Source organism: Pleurodeles waltl, chromosome 1_2 (genome assembly GCF_031143425.1).
Source record: "Pleurodeles waltl isolate 20211129_DDA chromosome 1_2, aPleWal1.hap1.20221129, whole genome shotgun sequence".
NCBI classification, from domain to species: domain Eukaryota; kingdom Metazoa; phylum Chordata; class Amphibia; order Caudata; family Salamandridae; genus Pleurodeles; species Pleurodeles waltl.
This window is the reverse complement of record NC_090437.1, coordinates 947,744,200-947,760,306: the sequence shown is the minus strand read 5'-3', so window position 1 is coordinate 947,760,306 and position 16,107 is coordinate 947,744,200. Positions and strand designations below refer to the sequence as shown.

The following is a 16,107-nucleotide window of genomic DNA, read 5'->3' as shown; positions in this document are numbered from 1 at the left end:
ACACACTTGGAAAAGTATTAACTATATCTAATCATAGTATTTTGTATGTTGTTTTGGAAGGATACCTGTCCATTACAAAAGCTATTATAGACATCACACACACATGTTTAAGGGATGTGTGGATGGAGCAAGCAACCAAATATATACAAGCACAGGAAGAGAGAGAAACAGTACTATATATAAGTAGACATGATTGTTGCGTTTCATTGGTGTCATTTATTTTTAAATTTTCTGCTAAGTTTCTAATTCACTGTTTGAGTTGCTTTAACAGCTACTGACATTTACTAGGCTAAATAACCATTAATATATACTCCTGAAAATGTTTTGAATCTATATGTTTGGATAGAAAATTCCTTTTCATCGTTAAAGATGTGTACTCCTGCCCTAAGTGCCAAACTGTACTGTTGTCTGGGTCATTAATGCTGATTGCTGCCCAAGGTAAAACAGATCGTGAGTTTGCACCATCACATTGGCCTGTGTCATGAATTGCCATCTTGTTGGACGAGGATGGGCACCCAAAGTGCTACCCTCATAGTAGTCGGAGGCGACCACCCTCACTGGGAGTTAGGTAGTACAATTGTAGTGGTGGTAAAATAACGTGTAGTAATCAGTAGTAGTGAGTAGGTCCTTTTTACCTCATGTCAATGAAGTGAGGCCTACAGGTTCAATCGCATATTTAAAAGTTTGGCGGCTGTGTGCTTAACTCACTCTTGGCCTACATCACATGGGTATGTAGTGCTGCATAGAGCAGGAGTAGTGATTCTGCACTGAATTAATGTGTGCCTGGGAAGGGTGCAGTCAGGGATAGATGGGTACTGTGTAGTACATGTGGGATTTGAGCATGTGCTGAGTGTATAAATGCCTGTGAGGAATGCATGACACGAAAGATGCAGTGCTGTGCAGTAAGTGTGCAATGAAGGCATGTTCTGTGTGTGTGAGCTTGTATGACTTACATTACATGATGGGTGATATGTTGTGCAGTGTGCACATGGTGAGTACGTGTGCTGACAGCATGTGTGTTTTCAAACAGCACGCCATGATACATTACAGAAAACCTCCTGTGCTGAGCAGTGTGTACAGAGTGAATGTGTGTGCTAAATGTATGTCTACAAGGGACAATGCATGAAGGTAACAATACTGGACAATAAGTATGCTATGGATGATGTACATTGTGTGCATTTGTGCCTGCGATTGTACATTATATGGAGGACCCTGGGTTCCAGTTTTGCAAGTCTAGGCACGCCTGGCGAAGACATGAGGAGAGGAGTCCCCTCAGACAGATTTGTGTATTGGTACATTTCTGTAAGCTGAGTGAGATACATGCTGGGGGAAGGGATTCTCCCATTACACTTCAAAAGGGTGCTCATTGATTCAGTAATAGATTACAAGGAAGGGCCCTGGACACACATCAGGAAGGAGATAAGGCTGATAAGGGAATCATAGAGAGTAGGGCTGGGAGCCTAGGAATCAATTTTGTGATGCACATAGCACTGCGGCTGAATCGAAGTGTGATGTGGGACAATTAGCTTCAGAGTCTTCCCTGCTGTGACAGAAAGCCTTTTATTGAAGAAAGAAGAAAAGGAAATAAGTACACTTGGGAAGAAGCAGAATTACAGCATAAAACATGAAGGATTCAAACCCCAAATCACATTTTGGGGTCTGATAAGGAACTTAAAGAAGGGGAGGTTGAGATTCTAACATTTCCAGCCAGATGGGCTGAGTAAAGAAGGAAAGCTCTGCAAGACTTCTGACTGTGACCAGGACCAAGGTCTGTTAGTCTTCCTGCTGGATGAAGGGACCTCACCCAGAGAAATCAAGACCGAGCAGGATCAAAATTTATAAGTGCCCATTTTCAGGGCACCCGCTGCTATGTTGTAATGGGCCTTCTGGGCCATGGGGTATTCACTGCTTAAGGTGCTGCAGCACCATAGACCCTTCTGACTAATTCCTAAGAGTCAATGGGGAACTCTTGAGTACAGCCTACTAGTAAGCATTTCTTGGATGTCACCAATGAATGGGGAATAAGCCAGACTGTAGTATAAGAAGGATGGTGGGACAAGAATTTGCCTTGTGAATCCTTGGTATTCCTTTGAATTTGAAAGCACAGCTAAATTTAAAATACTTATTTTACGTATAAAAACCAAGCATTGAACTGAACATGGCTTTATGGTTTGTACTCTATTCTGTGCACTGAGTTACTAGTCATGTTTACTTACCTGTATCCACTCCTTCCCCCGAGAGTGCATTTGACTGCTCTTCCACAGCTACCACTTAGTGTCAACTGCAAAAGGGGTACTTGGCCCTGTTGCTCAGGAACCACATAGTAGGTTGGGCCAAGGACATTCGGATTAAAAGGTCTCAGCCAAAAAAAAAAACAAAGGTTTAAGATTGGCTTTAGTTAGGAAAACCTAATTTATTGTTTCTACACAAAACCAATTTAAACTACTCAAGCCTTTGAAATTCTAAAGTTATAGTCAAAACCTTAAGGTATAATTTTTGGCCTGCCCAAATCTAGCTATAGCTCATGCACCTCAGGACATAGGGGGTCATTACGACCCTGGCAGTCTTCAGACTGTCAGGGTCATGGTGGCGGGCGGTGGTCCGACCACTTTGGCGGCGAGATGCATTATGGTCGGACTGCCAACACCTCCAGTTTCCCTCCACAGGAGGGGCTGGCGGTCCTAATCCGCCAGGGCAGTGCTGTTCTATTTCCACCTGCTGACTCAGCGGGGAACTCGTAATGGGGCCCACGGAAAGGCGTCTGCACTGGTGGCCTTTTCCATCAGCCAAACTCATAAGGACCCCATAGTGTTGTCAACTTGATAGCCAAACTAAAGTAGCTGTAGCTCAGCCCTCTACTATGCACATTTTTTCTCAGAAATAATGTGATTCAGATGGCATGAATGTTGTTATGAATGCTATGATATAACATGCTGCAAGTGATATCATATGAAAGGGTATAAGAAGTGCATGGTGAAGGAGTGATTTATAGTTAATTACTCTGGCTAGTGAGTTTACAGCCCTCTGTGCATAGGTACTTCATTAGTAGCCCAAAATGTATTTGAGACAATATTTGTACTCTTTGCAAAATTAGGTTGTTGGTATGCTGTAGTTTCCCAATGGCCAATCGTGTAACTCTTCATACATGTTGTTTGCCTGCCTGTGTTCCTTATTCTTGTATGCCAGTGTATCTGCAAGATGATTAGGTTTTGGTTGGATTGGCGCTGTCTCATATTTTAGGTCAGACACCATGCTAAGAAAGTAGGTATTTAAAATGATTTAGGCCTGAAAAGCCTAAAAAACCTTGAAAAACATGGATGAGTGAAAGAGGTTTGAAACAGAATTGGTTACTCTCTCTACTTTTATCTTTTAGTGATTGTGATGCATTTATGGTTATCCGCTGTGGTTACTATGATATAAAACACTTAACTGGAGTTAGAATGGAAATTGAGATGAAAGAGACATTTTCCATTTTTATGTATATGTTTCCAAACACATATTTTGTGTTGTGAAATATTTGTCAGAGACAAAAGGGAAAGTGGTGTGTTGTAAATGCTGAGGAGACTCTAAAACATGCTAACTGAATAAAGCAGTGCTAGCACTCCTTCGCAATCATAACAATTCTTTATTTTTCATTTAGATATAAAAAATGGCAGTGCAGAACTGTATCGTCCTGATGGTGTAAATTTTTCAATCTATGGAAATAATATTTTCATTTTAAACCCAAACACTTCGCTTGACAATGACATCTAAATATGTTTCATCAAAAAAGGCCACTCTATATTATGTCTAATATAGATCTATATTTATATATATATATATATATATATATATATATATATATATATATATATATATATCTCAAACAAATGGTATCACTCCCTTCACTTCCTCCATAATTCCTTCCCTTCAGCAAGTCATAGCTCAGGCTGAGGGAGAAAAAAGAGCAGCACAGTCAGGTTTACCGTGAGAGTATTCACCTCAAAGAATGTTTATTGCATCAAATTGTGTGATAGCTGGTGAGAAAAATGGTAACATGTTTTGGCTGACAAGCCGTCTATTGACCACCACATACATTAGTGAAAGTGAATTAAAAAGACAAACAAGTCACATGACCTTCCGAACACCATTGAAACTGAAGAGTTACACAATATCGCCTTGCAACATATAAATTCCTTTCATAAAGTTGTACACTCTTAAAGAATATAAATACATAACACATGTAGTTCATAGTTCATTATTTAAGTGAGAAAGAATCAATAAGCGTGTTCACTAATTTAGTACATGATTTTCATAGAACAGTCAGTATGTTCATTCCAGTTTGTTCAACATAGGTGATTCCACAATAGAGCCTATTTGATCAGTGATGGCTCATTTTGCAATTAAAAAAAAAATCCATATCACACATACTTAAGTACACGGAAGCCTTTAAGGGATATTTTTTTTAAAGGACGTTGATATGAATATTATCATTCTAAGTATTCAAGAGCTGTTTTACTCCACAAAGCAAGATATCACATGTGCCTTCAATTATATTTCTTCAATTCTCTCATTCATTTCCTTCACATGAGTAAGCAGTACAGTACTAGAAGGGTAAATCATACTTTTGTGTAAAAGGAATTAATTCATTAGATGTGAGACCCTATGGCCCCTCCAGTTTAAGAGACTAATCACAACCATTAATAGAAGCTTTATACGTTCCCTGAGCTGTTGAATCAAACTTTCTTACATTTATTGTGTCACTTTCTAGTCATGTCAGGAATGCAACATGCCTGGCTATCACCTTTTAGCACCTACAGTTTTTTATTATTCATCAGTCTTGGATAAAAAACCACACCATTATACTGCAGCATACACCAACTTCCAAACATTCTCATGTAGCTATTTACTTGTTTTTATGGGTCATATAGAGGCTCAGATGTAAAGTTACTGTTAGAAGACATGAAACTACACATCTCCATTCAATCCACACAGTGTCTCGGTTCCCATTAGGATAATCCATCTGGACTCCGATTTTCTGAGGCTTAATTCTCATTTCCCCCTCTAGGGGTTCTCTGAATGTGATGAATTCCAGAGTAACAAAGACTTATTTTATTACCATGATGTTCCTCCCAAATAAGCATATGACTTATTTTTATTCTGAATGGGACAGATATGCTGTAAAATCTGAAGTTTCAGCTTATTAACAGTACTTCCTATATATTGCTTACCACATCTGCACTCAAGACATACACAAGATATGGTGTTGAACAGGTAATGATACTTCTGACACTAAGGTCCTGATTTATACTTTTTGGAGCAAAACTGCACCAACGGAGTTTTGCACCAAAACGTTTAGCACCGGCTTGCACCATTTCTGTGCATCAGCCAGGCACCATGTTTATGGAATGGTGCAAGTTGGTGCAAAGGTTAGGCTAGCGTAAAAAAAAAAAAAAAATGAAGTTAGTTGGGTGGGGCTGGTGGTATGGAAGAAGGGGGTTTTGTACCAAAAAATGACATTAGGCAGGTTAGAGTAAAAAAAAAAATGACTCTAACCTGCCTGGAGTCATTTTCTGATGCAAAACCATTCATACCACATGACTCCTGTCTTAAAAAAGACAGGAGTTGTGCCCACCACCCCAGTGGTCAGCACAGGGGACCAGGGTCCCCTGGGCATGGCCATTGCACCCGGTGCCATTTATGGGGGCCAATTTCAGGGCCCCCAATAGCACTTAAAAAAACAAATACTTACCTGTACTCACCTCTACTTACCTGGGATGGGGTCCCCTATCCTCCGCTGTCTCTCTGGTGTGGGTGCCCCTGGGGCCTGGGGAGAGCTCCTTTGGGCTTATTCCATAGTGTTCCATCATGGAAATAGGCCCACAGGGCCCCTAACGCTATTGCTCAAATACAACTGATCAAATCAATTAACAAATGGCCACATTTCATGTAAAACCATTCATCCTTTTCATCAGTACATCATTTTAAAAAGTCTAGGGAAAATGCATTGTTTAAAAAACATGTTTAGGGACCCCCTTTTTACTTTCTACCCCCTTACCTAGTTACAATAACATAATGCAAAATCAGCTATTGTAGAAAAAAGAATAGGTCTGCAAACTTTCCTGGAGATTGAAAACGTTATTAGCAAGCAAACATCTAAGGAATTCCTGTCGCTCTGAATCCTAACACTAAAGTGGCTACCACAATTGTATAATATATATAAATCTAAGTCAGGTCTTGGTAATTCAAGTGCTGTTCATAAGTCCAAGTAAGCTTTGCCTGGGCACCTCCACACACACACCAGCACAGCTAGGTATTCCAGCACAGAAGCTAGCTGTTTTCTTTTCTGCTGAAGATATCAGATGTCCTGCTCGCCTGTGCAAGGGAAAAAGTAGTAAGGGTGGCCCACAGTTGTATTCCCAGAGCTCTGGTCCTACACAAAGCTAGCTGTTAGAATATGGAGCATGGTGGTCATTTATGATAAATCCAGAATGCTGGCTTACCCCATGGGAATTTGAAGCATTGGAGTGAGAAGCAGAGTCTGTGTTTAGGCTGAAGGCTGCAACTATGGTTCCTAGTGGGTCCACTGTGTTTCTCTGATCATTCTGCATGATGGAAAAATTTGAACTGTTGCATTGGACTATATCAGCACCTGTACTCACTAAATAGATACAATTCAATTCAAAGAGGACTCTATGTGGGTCTACATTTTTTCTATACATTGTATAGTATAAAATTATGATTATTTGTACTAAATTTAAAAAAATAGTTTCACTGCCATAAGACTGTTCTGCTCCAATTAAAAACAGAATACGTTTCTCATCAAAGGGCATTGTAGAAACTCACTAGATACCTTCCTCTGATAAATTATCTTGTATCATATCCCTCTCACTAATTGTTCAGCACTCCTTTGCCTCACAGCTAGGCGTGTTGTATAAAAATGTTGATACATACATATATATTGATATTACTGTTGTATTATGAAGCATGAGACCACGCCCGTAATCGGGAAAGCTGCAGTATACCATCTAGTACCTTTTTTTTTTTTTTACTTTCTAAGTAGAGGATGTAAAGCTACATCTACTACCACTCAAAGAGGTTTCCATGTTACCTTCCACGTGACTATGAGCCTCTTACCCCCACATAGTTCACACAATCTTTTCTGTTGTCTGTCTCTTTTCTTCTGCCAGTCAAATAATGCTTGAAGGCATCATCTCCCTTGGCCTCAAACGTTTGTTTATTGAGGCTGTGATGGTTTTCTCAAGTAGCTCTGACTGTATTTATGTACATTATCTTTTGAAGAAAATCTATCACTCCCTTTGGTGAAAGAATCAATTAGGTTGCATAAGCATCTCTGTGTAAGCAAATGTTGCTTTGCCTTTTTTGGGTAAGCCTGATGACACTCCTTTTTCCCACATCAATCTATAAACTTTCTCTTGCAAAGCCATTTGCAATACACAAACACGTAGGCCCTCATTACAACCCTGGCAGTCGGTGTTAAAGCAGCAGTAATACCGCCAACAGGCTGGCGGTAAAAAAAATGGAATCACAACCACAGCGGAAACCGCCAACACAGACGGCCACTTTAACACTCTGACCGCCACGGGGGTAGCAACAAACACCGCAGCAGTAACCGCCAACAGCCAGATGGAAGACAATGTACCGCCCACCCCATTACAACCCGCCTGTCCGCCAGCTTTTCCGGGGTGGTACCAACGCCATCAAAAGCACGGCAGAAACAGTACACAGAAGGGAAACCACTCACCTCTTGACATTCAACGAAGATTCAGGATGCCATGGAGCCCGAGCTACAGGTGTTACCCATGTTGGCGTATCTTCTCATCTGCCAGGTGTACGAACATGGCGGCGAAGACGACCACGGTTAGTACTGCACCTAGCACACTGGGGAGGGGGGAGGAAGGGAGAAAAAAGATAGTGACACACACACACGCAACACCACCACTCCCACCCTCTCCCCCAACACCATACACACAAATACATGCATCAACATTACATATACACCCTGTAACAATTCAAAAACAGTATTTACAATATATACAAATGTACATAAGGCGGTATATTGTCCATTCAAAATGTCCGTGGCCCACAGGGCCAAAACTCATAGGCCAAGCCCACACTTGACTCCTGCCTCAATATGGAGAGAACACTGCAGGGGCATCAGGTCAAAAACACAAAGGCACCTCAGGGTGAAGGGGGATGAGGGGCACCTCAGCCGGAAGATGGTACAACGCCACTGCTCCTGGAGGGGGCTCCATGCCCACTGCTTGGTCCTGGGGAGTGCAAAGCCACAGTCTTTCAAGTCTCTCAAGTGGGTGGTTTGCCCACTGCCTGGTCCTGGGGAGTGCAAAGCCACAGTCTCTCAAGTCTCTCAAGGGAGTGGTTTGCCCACTGCCTGGTTCTGGGGAGTGCAAAGCCACAGTCTCTCAAGTCTCTCAAGGGGGTGGTTTGCCCACTGCCTGGTCCTGGGGAGTGCAATGCCACAGTCTCTCAAGTGGATGCATTTCTCCACTGGTTCTGGAGGGGGCTTTATGCCCAGTGCGCTTCATCCTGCCAAGGATAGGGTGAGTGGATGCATTTCTCCACTGGTTCTGGAGAGGGCTTTGTGCCCAGTGTGCTTCATCCTGCCAAGCATAGGGTGAGTGGATGCATTTCTCCACTGATTCTGGAGGGGGCACTGTGCCCAGTGATGCAACACTTGGGGTGTGGCAGTTCACAGTCCCTCACCTGGGTGTCTGAACCACGAGATTTGCAACGACCAGGATGCATGATAGTCCATGGAGGCAGGGCTAGAGTCCATCCGGCGGGGGCTACGGCTGCACAGTGGTGGTAGTGTCGGTGCTGGTGGGGGTGCTGCCAGTGGTGGAGGGAGGCTCCAGCCCCTCTCCTGAAGCCTCGGACGGCAGCCCACTGGGGCTGCTACTACTGGCAGTGGTGGTACTGTCAGCGGTGCAGGTGGTGGTGCTTGAGGCGGTGCTTGCATCAGTGCTGGTGGCGGTGCTGGCCGCGGTGCCAGTGGTAGGGGGAGGTTCCAGCCCTTCTCCTACAGCATCGGACGGCTACCCACTGGGGCTGCTGCTGCTGACAGTAGTGGTTTTTGCAGCTCTGCTGGTGGCAGTGCTTGCAGCGGTGCTAGTGGCGGGGCTGTTGCGGTGCTGGCCACAGTGCAGGTGGCGGTGCTGGCAGTTGTGCTGGTAGCCACCAGGCCTTCACCTGCAGCCTTGGACAGCTGAAGTGCCTTGCCTGGTGTTTTGAGCCCCTTCCTCACCTTGGCAGATGGTGGTGTCACCTTGGGTCTGGCAGCTGGAGTCTTTGAGGTGGCCTTGCTGAAAGGTTGTGGCTCCTTCCCCTTGCTGGATGCTGTCCCCTTCTTCACCTTGCCAGGTGGCGAATGGTTTTTGCCTTGGCAGGGGTTGGTGGCACACTGGGTGGGCTGACGGGTGCCCCCGTTGAGCCTCTGACAGCTGCAGGAGGCACAGCGGATGTGGACTTGGTGGCTGGGGTGCTGGGCTGGGTTTTGGCTACCCTGGCCCGAGGGGAAGGACGGGAGAGGGGGAGGGAACAGGACAATGTTTGCCAGGATAAGCTTCTTAGGGACAATAGGGCAAGATGAAGGAGACGTCTGGGAGTGGAGGAAGAGGGAGTGGTTGTAGGAGGTGTCTGTCTGCTGAATCTGGGTGCATGGGCTGGATGCTGTTGTGAGGTGGATGGCTGTTGGGTGGATTGGTGAGTGCTTGCGTTTGTGTACTTTGGGAGGAGGGGTTACAGACACAGTGGGAGAGGACACAGGGGATGTGTGCATGGATGTGAGGGTGGTGACTGCCAGTGAGGGGTGTGTAGTGATGGGCGTGCTGGTGATGGAGGTAGTGGATGAGGATGTAGTGCATGCAGGTGTGAGTGGAGATGCTACTGGGAGGGAGGTGGATGACGAGGAGGAGGGGGACACAGTGGAGGCAGTGGATATTGGTGTGTCTGCTTGGGGATGGTGCTTGTGTGAGTGCCTGTGAGATGAAGTGTGGTGCTTGTGTTTGCCTGAGCCACTTCTCTGTGTTGATTTGGGTGAATGCTGGTCTGCAGGTGTGCTTGGGATAGGCTGGGGTTGAGGGGATTGGGACTGGGTAAAGGAAGTTGGAGGGGGGAGGCTGGATACAGGGACAATGGCTGCCATCAGTGCGGAGGCCAGAGCCTGAAATACTCTCTGTTGGGCCGCCACGACAGAGTGAATGCCCTCCAGGTATGCACTTGTTTGTTGCAAATGCCTCTTGACACACTGGATGGCATTCAGAATGGTTGACTGCCCATCAGTGAGGGATCTCAGGAGATCAATAGCCTCCTCACTGAGGGCAGCAGGGCTGACTGGTGCAGGGCCTGAGGTGCCTGGGGCGAAGGAGATGCACACCCTCCTGGGTGAGGGGGCACGGGAAACATGCTGAGGGGCTGCTGGGAGGATGGTGCTAGTAGGGGGGGTGGCGGCTGTACCTGTTGTTGGGGTGGGCACAGAGGTATCCGCCACCGCCAGGGAGCTTCCATCAGAGGAGGAGGCGCTGTCTGTGGTTTCCCCTCCTGTCCCCATCATGGTGCTCCCCTCGCCCTCCGTCCCACTGGTGCCCTCACTGTCGGTGGATTCGTCCTCCAGGCCCATGTGGAATGCAGCTCCCTCCGTCGCCGGTGCCTCTGCTCCTCCGCCAGATGATGCTAATGCACACAAGGACAGGGTGACAAAACAAAAAGGGGGGGGAGACAGAGGATACACTTGGTCAATGCAAGAAACAACACTACAGTTAGTGTACACAACACACAGGGAACAGCCCTATGCACTAGGCCATGCTCTACCAGTTACAGTGCTACTCACCAGCCCATGGGGTACAATGCCTAACGCCATGAGCTGCACACCTGATACAAACAGGGCCCTGACCAGTAGTAGATGCCGCTAACACTATTGGGGTTGGAGTGCTTCAGAGCCTGACCAACAAGGGACCTACCCTGCCAAGTGTGCCCATCCAATTCCAGATAGGCCACCACCAGGATGCAGAACGTCAGGGGGGTCAGGGTACGACGGGCACCCCTTCCTCGTTGGGAGGCCAGCCCCAGCTGGGCCTCTGCCGTCTTCCTTGCCCAGCAGCGCAGGTCCTCCCACCGTTTGTGGCAGTTGGTGCTCCACTTGTCAAAGACCCTCTGGGCAGGGTGCCTCAGCCCCTCCCACATGTAGCTTGCACACACAGCACTCCATACATTCATGACGCACGCATCATGCTCACAGTGTACTCACCAGGCTCTCCAACTCCTCTTTAGTGAAGGCAGGGGCCCTAACCCCAGACACATGAGCCATTGTCGCTTCCAGGCACAGGTCACAGCATCACTTGCAGTGTAGGTCCTCTCCTGTTGAAGGTGAGGTAGCAAGTGAGTGAATAGATAGAAAATGGCGGTCACGTCCGCAGCGATGCATACTGTCACCACCAGCGTACATCGCCATTGGCTCCTTGAACCCATGTGGCCCAATGATAACCAATGCGAAGTTGCACGGCGGTCGTCGACCGCCTACTACAATGGTGCACAACGCCAGCGGGATTACCTCAATTCCACTTGTCCCTCCTCACAGGTCAGGCACCTGCCATTTCATGGGGGCACAGGCCATGGCACCTAACTGCGTCACAGCAGACATTGGCACAGCAACTGACTCTCGGATTTACATACTGGTTTTGTAAATGTAGAAATGCATCATTATTGCAATAGATGTGTGATTATGACCCTCTGCTCACCATTTTCCTCCCTAGGCTTCAACTGCTGAGGATGAATATGAGATGGAGACATCCTCCAGTGTATAGACCCCTGGTGGACCTTGCGACAATGGAGGACAGACACATTATCCTAACATACAGACTTTATCGGGCCACAATCCAAGAACTGTGTGCCCAATTGGAGCCAGACCTGATGTCAGCTATCCGCCAGCCCACAGGTATCCCCTCTCTGGTGCAGGTCCTGTCAGTGCTCCATTTCCTGGCAAGTGGTTCCTTCCGAACAACAGTGGCCATGGCATCAGGGATGTCTCAGCTAATATTCTCCAACGTGTTGACCAGAGTGTTGTCAGCCCTGCTTAAACCCATGTGCAGCTACATTATATTTCCCCAGGTGGAGGATTTTGCCACAGTGAAAGCTGACTTTTATGCCCTGGGACATATCCCCAACATCATTGGTGCCATTGATGGTACACATGTAGCATTTGCCCCCCCCAACCCACCCCCCCCGGAGAAACGAACAAGTGTTCAGGAATAGAAAAAGCTATCACTCTATGAATGTGCAGATGGTGTGTTTGGTGGACCAGTACATCTCCCATGTGAATTATCCTGTCTCTGTGCATGACACCTTTTTCTTGAGGAATAGCAGCATCCCATATGAGATGGGCCAACTCCAGAGGCACCGGGTGTGGCTAATAGGTGAGCCCAACTCCAGTGAGGAATGCCAGGAAAAGGGCAGAGGAACGTTACAGTGAGGCACATGGTCAAACAAGGCAGATAAGTCAGAGAACCTTCAGCCTCCTGAAGGCCAGGTTCAAGTGCCTCCATCTGACTGGTGGTACTACTCACCCAAGAAGGTGTGCCAGATCATCGTTGCATGTTGCACAACCTGGCCTTGAGATGCCTGGTGCCTTTTCTGCAGGAGGATGAGCCTGGAGATGGTCTTGTGGCAGCGGTGGAGCCTGTGGACAGTGAGGAAGAGGAGGCAGAGGAAGAAGATGTGGACAACAGAAGTAATATTATACAGCAGTACTTCCAATGACACACAAGTAAGACAATGTAACTTAACTTTACTTTTCAGTTTTCTTTTGGACATTGTACATGGCAGCCTGCTTTCCCTACGTCTATGGCCACTTACTGTAGCCTTTAGTCATCTCTGTTTTCAGAGCTCTGTGGCCAACTCTGGCTCCTGGTATGTTTACCGCTGCCCACTAAAGGTCCTACCGATGTATATATATAACTGTACAGATGACTTGAAATGTTTTCAGAATGTTGCACTACTACATATTTCAATCATTTGACAGACTTCAGATTTGTATTTGTTCCAAGGGTGTTTATTTAAGTGCTCATAAGTAGAGGGGAATGTGCAGTGGGGTGGGGGTGATGGTGGAGGAATGTACAGTTAGAGTCCAGTCTCTTGGTATCACAGGTGCATTGTCCAATGGGCCATAGGAAGGGGGGTGATGGGAGTTCAAGGTGCACAGGGTGACAGAGTGGGACAGAAAGGTGACAATCAAGAGAGTCTTATTTCCTGGCGGGGGTCTTGGCAATGTTCTCTGGCTTCTGCCTGGATTGCAGGGACTGTTTGCGTGGTGGTTCTCCTTCTGCAGGGGGTGGGGTGCTGGTGATCTATTGTTCCTGTGGCGGGGCCTCCTGTCCACTATCGCCGGCAGAGTTGGAGGGCTGTTCTTCGGTGTGGCTAGTGTCAGGGGCCCGTTGGTGTGCCACTGTCTCCTTCATGGTGTTGCCCATGTCAGCCAGCACCCCTGCAATGGTGACCAGGATGGTGTAGATGTGTTTGAGGTCCTCCCTGATCCCCAGGTACTGTCCCTCCTGCAGCCGCTGGGTCTCCTGCAACTTGGCCAGTATCTGGCCCATGGTCTCCTCAAAATGGTGGTATGCTCCCAGGATGTTGGTGAGTGCCAGCTGGAAAGTGGGTTTCCTGGGCCTGTCCTCCCCCTGTTGGACAGCAGTCCTCCCAGCTTCCCTGTTGTCCTGTGCCTCTGTCCCTTGAACCGTTTGCCCACTGACCCCAGGTCCCTGATCGTCCTGTGTTTGTGGGGTTGCCTGGGGTACCTGTAGTGGTGGACGCACTGTTGATTGACGTGTCCTGGGGACAGTGGCATGGGCCAGCTGGGTGGGTGCTGTGGTGGTGTTTCCTGAGGGGGGAGGCTCTGTGGTGGTATGGGACTGTGGCAGGGTAACCGACTGTCCAGAGGTGCCCGATGGGCTGGGTTGGTCATCGTCATCCAGGTGTGCAGAGCTGCTGTCATCACTGTGGGCCTCCTCTGGGGGGGGACTGGATGTTGGGGGCACCTCCTCTCCGCTGACGTTGAGTAGGGGTCCTGTGAGGATGCAAATGCAGTGTATCTGTGTGTTCCATCTTGTGCATGGGTGTGTTTCCCTGTATGGTTGTAATTGCCGTGTCAGCTTTGCCTTGTGTGTGCGGTAATTTTATGGGTTAGGTGATTCTCTCTAATGGGCATGCTGTGGTGACGGGTGTCCATGCATGTCTGTGATGGGGGTCCATGGATTGTTGTGGCATGCAGGGCTTGGTATTGGGACGGGTGGGTTGTGATAGTGGGGTATATGTGAGGTGGTGGTGTGATGGGGTGAGGGAGGGGTAGGAGTTTGTGATGGCATGCAGGTAGGGTGGGGGATATAATAGTAAAGATTTGACTTGCCGGAGTCCAGTCCTCCTGCTACTCCTGCAAGGCCCTCAGGATTCATGATCGCCAAGACTTGCTCCTCCCATGTTGTTAGTTGTGGGGGAAGAGGTGGGGGTCCACCGCCAGTCCTCTGTACAGCTACCTAGTGCCTTGCAACCACGGAACGCACCTTCCTCCGCAGGTCATTCCACCTCTTCCTGATGTCATCCCTTGTTCTAGGTTGCTGTCCCATGGCATTGAACTTGTCCATGATTCTCTGCCATAGCGCCATCTTCCTAGCAATGAACGTCTGCTGCACCTGTGATCCGAATAGCTATGGCTCTACCCGGATGATTTCCTCCACCATGACCCTTAGCTCCTCCTCTGAAAACCTGGGGTGTCTTTGGGGTGCCATGGATGTGGTGTGAATGATATGTGTGAGGATGTATGGGGTGATATGTGGGGTGATGTGTTGGGGTGTGTGCTGTGAGGTGCATGGATGGTGTATGGGTGATGGCGTTCTGTGGCTCAGATTGAGTGGGTGCTCCTTGCTTGTGTCTCTCTCTGTTGGCAATCTTTTTTGTTTCATGGAAAGGGTTGTGGGTAATGTGTGTGTGTGTTTTATGTTGGAATGGGTGTGTGGGAGGGGTGTATGTATGTGTGTCAGGTATGTGTAGTTTGAATTGTCCAACGTGGTGGTGTTTTGTTCATGTGTGTGTATTTTGAGCGCTGCGGTGTGTACCGCCAATGGTTTACCGCGGTTGAAAGACCACTGCAGTGATTTGTGGGTCCTGATACTGTGGGTGTATTCCTGTTGGCGTAACGGTGTGGGTTTTGATACCGACAGCTTATCACTGACCTTTGGTCTTGCGGACTTGTGTGGGTGTCTGTATAGTGACGGATTACTCTGTGTGGGTCATAATACCCGTAACAGTATACCACCGCGGTCACGGTAGGTTGGCGGCCGTCAGCACGGCGGATGGCGGCATTTACAGCCAGGGTTGTAGTGAGGGCCATAATGTTGACTCCTAGTAAGGCAGAAAGCCATGTTCTGGTTTCAAACTCAAATTTCAGCTGAGTCAATGAATGAAAGCCTTGCTACAATCTGTGATGGCTGGCTCATTTCCAACTACAAGCTTCTGTATTTTCCAAATGTCAATAATCAACTTGGTGATCAATAACAAGAATCAACTACCCTCTTTTCTATCTGCTCTGAACTAAATGTGGCTCTTGGGTCTTCTTATCTGTCCACCTACTTCATAGATTCTTCTTCAGTGTAACATGCACTACCAGAATTTGCCTCATCGTTAAGGCTAGAGTCCCCTGTTAAAGTGTGTGTCATTAGGAACTGATGCCATTGTTTGTGCTCTGTGCTTTTCTAAGCCAATGTACAGCACCATAAAACGATGCCTGTTAATTTTCTAAGATCCTGGAACACATGCTATTTTTTGCCTTTGAATCACGTGCTTTAACCCCTTCGCTGCCAGGCCGTTTCCCCTCCTGTGTCGAGCCTTTTTTTGGCTATATGGTGCAGTTCGCGCTTAGGCCTTCATAACTTTTTGTTCACATAAGCAACCCATGCCAAATTTGCGTCCTTTTTTTCCAACATCCTAGGTATTCTAGAGGTACCCAGACTTTGTGGGTTTCCCTAAAGGAGACCAAGAAATTAGCCAAAATACAGCAACAAATTCGTTTTTTTCAAATAAATGGGAAAAAAAGGCTGCAGA

At 47.2% G+C, this 16,107-nt stretch overlaps 1 protein-coding gene across 5 annotated transcripts in view; it reads right to left on the bottom strand.

Moving 5' to 3' along the window:
• SGCZ (sarcoglycan zeta) overlaps positions 1-16,107 on the bottom strand; it is a 4,310,842-nt gene that overhangs the window by 2,600,506 nt on the left and 1,694,229 nt on the right. The gene's annotated exons all lie outside the window — the stretch shown is intronic.